Source organism: Mytilus edulis, chromosome 8 (genome assembly GCF_963676685.1).
Source record: "Mytilus edulis chromosome 8, xbMytEdul2.2, whole genome shotgun sequence".
NCBI lineage: Eukaryota > Metazoa > Mollusca > Bivalvia > Mytilida > Mytilidae > Mytilus > Mytilus edulis.
This window is the reverse complement of record NC_092351.1, coordinates 34,501,218-34,507,217: the sequence shown is the minus strand read 5'-3', so window position 1 is coordinate 34,507,217 and position 6,000 is coordinate 34,501,218.

The window sequence follows — 6,000 nt, the reverse complement described above, 5'->3', positions numbered from 1 at the left end:
GGAACTAGTAACAATAGTAATATTAGATGAAACCAGGATAAGTTGGGATACTTTTCCGGAATATTGTGCAACATTTTACAGAATACAGAATACATTTTACACCTGAGATCACCCCCAGTTTATGGTGGAGTTCGTGTTGCTTATTCTTTAGTTTTATATGTTGTGTCATGTGTACTATTGTTTGTCTGTTTGTCTTTTTCATGTTTAGCATGTATTGTATTGTATTGTATTGTATTGTATTGTATTGTATTGTATTGTATTGTATTGTATTGTATTGTATTGTATTGTATTGTATTGTATTGTATTGTATTGTATTGTATTGTATTGTATTGTATTGTATTGTATTGTATTGTATTGTATTGTATTGTATTGTATTGTATTGTATTGTATTGTATTGTATTGCATTGCATTGCATTGCATTGCATTGCATTGCATTGCATTAATGCATTGCATTGTATTGCATTGCATTGCATTGCATTGTATTGTATTGCATTGTATTGTATTGTATTGTATTGTATTGTATTGTATTGTGTATTGTATTGTATTTAGTAGTTTCCGTAAATTCTTTTTTAAATTATTTCTATATTGAAAAAAAATTGCTTGCATTTTATGGAAGAATTGTCAATGAAAGTTGACAAAAAGGACCCAAAAAAATCATCCCTCTTGTCGTAAATTTTAGTGTATAGTTTCCCGTGTAGAACGAACATATCTAAAATCCAGGTAAGGACAGTTTTAACCGTTTATATTTTATTTATTTCAAGTGAAAGTTATTTCCTTTGGGTAAATTTCAGCCGTATATTTAGAAAACACATCAAGATAACCGTAAGTGTTGTTGAATATATATCAATTAAATGCAAGTTAGACTGGTCATAAACTGTGATTCATGGCAGTACAAGTCTGATATTAGGGGCGCCATTGGTCCCCATAGGAATACCTACCAACTCGTCGATATGTAACCTTTGATGCCGAAACGTACATTAATATTTGCATGGAAAAATTGTCAGCTACAATCTAATCACACACCCAATAAGTATATCTAACATATTTACCTTTCTCATTAGGGAATAAAATTGAGAATGGAAATGGGTTAATATCAGAGACAACGACCCGACCAAAGAGCAGACATCAGCCGAAGGCAACCAATGGGTCTTAAACGCAGCAAGAAAATACCGCACTCGGAGGTAATCCTCATCTAGCCCCTAAATAAAATTGTGCATACTAGGTCAGTGAAAATGGACGTCACACTAAACTCCAAAACATATAAATGAACTAAGACTAACAGAGGCTCCTAAATTGGGACAGGTGCAAAAATGCAAAGAAAAGAAGGCTTTACAGCAAAATGATTTGAGTGTGTAGGTAAAGGGTATACATTTGGCTAGCTTGCTTGTTAACTGAACCGTAAACTTATTATAAAGTTAGCTACTATAGTATTCTGCCTAGCTCCTTTCGGAGTAGTCTAGTCTTACAGACAGATATATTAGTTACCTGTCGGACTAGACTAATCATAAAGGAGGGTAGTATACATAACCTAATAATGCCACGGACTTCACGGCTCAGCTAGCAAGCACACAATATATATATAACCAATGATATTATCTTTACCTACACACTCAATTCATTTTGCTGAGTTGAAGCAAATATATTTGTAACTAAATAGGAAAACCTTTGTTTGATAAGATTGTGTGGAAGTGTAGTGGAAAGAGTTGAAAAGTAAAAACTGTCAACTAATCGAAACTTCAAAAGGACCACAAAAAGCACCTGATTTATCTAAAACAAAGAATGTTTAACAACTTATAACATATATAAGATGTCCCTAGCTTCATATCAATGAGCAAAACTATGAGACTTGAGGGACGGTTTTAATCAAAATTGATGTATGTATATGTTACAGGGAATTTGTGAAATCAGTGATTTTGTAAAATCCCTGAAATTTCAGGGAATTTGTAAAATCACTGAACTGATTAATGATTTTATAAAATCCCTGATTTTGACTAATGATTTTACAAAATCACTGAAATAATTAAGATCTTTTTTACAGATTCACTGATTAAATTCAGGGAATTTGTAAAATACATTCATTCATTTTTATTAAGAATTTCAGTGAAAAAAGACTACAACAGTATGAAACTCCAGAAATGATTCACGAGGTTCACTATTCGATTTTAGGATATCTTTAAATATTTCAGGACCTCCATAATTCGATTTAAGGGGGATATCTTTGAAACGATGTCAAGAATTCCTTTAAAAATTGATGTCAAAATGTCTTGAAATATTTAGCCATACATTTTTCTAATAGAAATAGTTTTGACTTTATACTCCGCGCCTCATACAAACCCGTTTACATAAGGTTATCGATAAAAGGCTCTCAACATATGACATACGAAAAAAAAACTCTTAAGAAGAAAATCTCTAGTCTAATTTATACAAAAACAATAAACGAAAATCATTGGCCCAGCTTTGTCCTGATTTATAGTGAGGCACACTTTAGGACGTTGGCTTTAATGCTCGCAATGACGATAATCTTTTGATAATCTGTTGATAAGCTGAGGTTGCAATTTACGAATGCAAAGATTATATTCGAGGAAAATAAGATGAGATTATAATGACAATTGGAACATTTCTGTTGTTATCTGTAATTCAGATATTCCATAATTTTGATCGGATGTGTGATGGTGTTCTAAAGTTTTCGAAACTCTGTATGATTTCAACTTCACTTAGAACTCTTGGTTTAAAAGCTTCGTTGAGGGCAGACAGGAACCCTCTATCAAGAAAATTTAACACGAAATGTAAGCTCTGGACTATCGTTTCAACTGGGAGAATCAGATATATACCGATAACTCATATGGCAGCGCTGCTGCGATGTTGCTACATAGAAATGGAAAGTTCAAGTGGTAGAAAGCTGAAACTATCTCTTTAGTCGTAAATATTTGTTCTCGATCGACCCTCGTTGTCAACATGGACTTTATTACAAGTCCCTGTTCACGGCCGACACTCGGCTAACCGAGAGTTTGGTCGGTTAATCTATATTGAGTATGCGGCTATATCGGCGGTTGGTCTGTTAATCGGGTTGGCTAAAGTCTGTTAATCAGGTGTTATCGAGAAAATCATTGCAAGGTCAGTATGTTTCATTGTATAACTTTTTAATTAAGGTCTTTCCTTTTACTAAAGGGAAAGACCTTACTGTATTTCTTCTGACTATTATTAAGGTCTTTCCTTTTACTAAAGGGAAAGACCTTACTGTATTTCTTCTGATTATTATTCTTCTTGTTCCGCCAAACTTTGACAAAATTTCCCTCCGTAACCGTAAGACGTGTCGCTTTCATGTTCACACTTTGTATCGGTGTCATGAATACCTATCCGGAACTCACCCTGTGAGTCGAAATATTTTGTCGGTTCGGAGTAATCCCTCCGAAACCCAAAAACCTTGTTATCGTTCCAACACCGTAACCGTAATAGGTAGAAAAAAAATGAAGGGTGAAATTTGTTCAGGACCAGACCCCGGTTCTTCGTTACATTTGGATCGAAAAGATTCAACGACTCATTGGTAGGGTTATGCCCCTATGAAAATTAACCGGTGTCGGTTGGCCACCAAAACTCAGAAACCGTAAGTCGTAGACACATAGGATCTTCACCAATCATCATCATTTCATGTATCTTTAAAAAATACCTCAAGGTCATATTTGTATGTTGACCTTGACCTTTGACCTAACACCTTGTTATGGGATAATCTCAAAAACCATTATACTTACAGAAGTTTTAAATGGTGGAAAATGTTTGGGTCATTATGGCGCAACTTTGTTACATTTTGACCAAAGAGATTTGACCTTTCTATAAGGGGCATAACCCCTGTTTTAGGTTTTTGAAAAGACAAAATCAGCTTTTACTATATAACCAAAGGTCCTAGACCCTTAAGGTCTTCAGTAATGGCATTGGGGACCAATGACCTTGACAAAGGTCAAAAGGTCAAAGGTCAAGGTCATGTACCAGATAGCGAATTTAGTGTTTTTAACCTTATATAAAGGATTTTTAGTGTGTTTTCGAGCTTTTTAAGGTTGACCTTGACCTTTTCAATACATTCTACGTCTGTTGGAACATGTATTTTACATTAAAAAAGGAAAGACCTCTCAATTGTTCAAGAACAATTGACAGTTTAATTATTCTTTTTGTTCCGCCAAACTTTGACAAATTTATCCGCGTTAACCGTAAGATGTGTCGCTTTCATATTCACACTTTGTATCGGTGTCATGAATACCTATCCTGAACTCACCCTGTGAGTCGAAATATTTTGTCGGTTCGGAGTAATCCCTCCGAAACCCAAAACCATTGTTATCGTTCCAACACCGTAACCGTAATAGGTAGAAAAGAAACAAAGGGTGAAATTTGTTCAGGACCAGACCCCGGTTCTTCGTTACATTTGGATCGAAAAGATTCAACGACTCATTGGTAGGGTTATGCCCCTATGAAAATTAACCGGTGTCGGTTGGCCACCAAAACTCAGAAACTGTAAGTCGTAGACACCTAGGATCTTCACCAATCATCATCAATTCATGTATCTTTGAAAAATACCTGAAGGTCAAATTTGTATGTTGACCTTGACCTTTGACCTAACACCTTGTTATGGGATAATCTCAGAAACCATTATACTTACAGAAGTTTTAAATAGTGGAAAATGTTTGGGTCATTACGGCGCAACTTTGTTACATTTTGACCAAAGAGATTTGACCTTTTTATAAGGGGCATAACCCCTGTTTTAGGTTTCTGAAAAGACAAAATCAGCTTTTACTATATAACCAAAGGTCCTAGACCCATGGGGTCTTCAGCAATGACATTAGGGACTAATGACCTTGACAAAGGTCAAAAGGTCAAAGGTCAAGGTCATGTCCCATATAGCGAATTATGTGTTTTTGACCTTATTTAAAGGATTTTCAGTGTGTTTTAAAGCTTTTCAATACATTCTACGTCTATTGGAACATATATTTTACATTATCAAAGGAAAGACCTCTCAATTGTTCAAGAACAATTGACATTTTAATTATATTTATATCATAAAAACTATTCATGTCTGACAAAACGATTTGGAGTACTGAATCCAGTGGTGTAATTATTTTTTTTCTAGCTTCAATAAACGAGCTATAAAATGAAAAGGCGAGTTACTCATCAGTAAATTTATACACATTTTACACACACAAAATGTACACAAAAATGACAAGTTGGTTGAGTTTACTTGCATGCAATATTTTGAACATCGAAAAAAGACAGGCATTATGTTTGTTTACCATATTAACATCAATATGTAAAAAATCTACACGAAAAACTGTATTTTGGTGACATAAATCAATTTTTAATAAAAATGTGGTCTGTTAATGGGTCGGATGTATAAAACTCGGTCTGTTAATTGGTCTGTTAAGAGTTATGAATGACATTACAAGCATAATTTAATTGCTATATGGGGTGTTATCTGAATAAAGGGATAGACTCAAGATTAGTGGCTAGAATATATGGAAACAACACATGAAAAATGAAACATAAGTTTAGACAATGGAATCTGAAAATTGATAGAAATGGTTTCAAAAAATGTAATATCAAAGTAATATTAATTTCAAAAGACAATACATACCGGAAATAAACTCCTCATAGATACCAGGATTGAAATTTTATATTTACGCCTTATATTTACGCCAGACACGCGTTTCGTCTACGAAAAACTCATCAGTGACGAAAAAAATGTTTAAAAGGCCAAATAAAATACGAAGTTGAAAAGCATTGAGGAAACACAACTAATACCGGCGTCACACATCAGCGAATAGCACTGGCGTGTTCAAAATCATTTACGCTGCCAATACGCTAGTAATTTTGGATGCATTTAACCTGTCAATCATATTTGTAACGTGTGCAAAACGAGCTTTAAGCGTGTATTGTGCGTACTAGAAACGTATGTTGGCGTATGTTGTATGTTTTTTTTTATGCTGCATACAAATTTCCTGTGATTGTAGCGTTCAT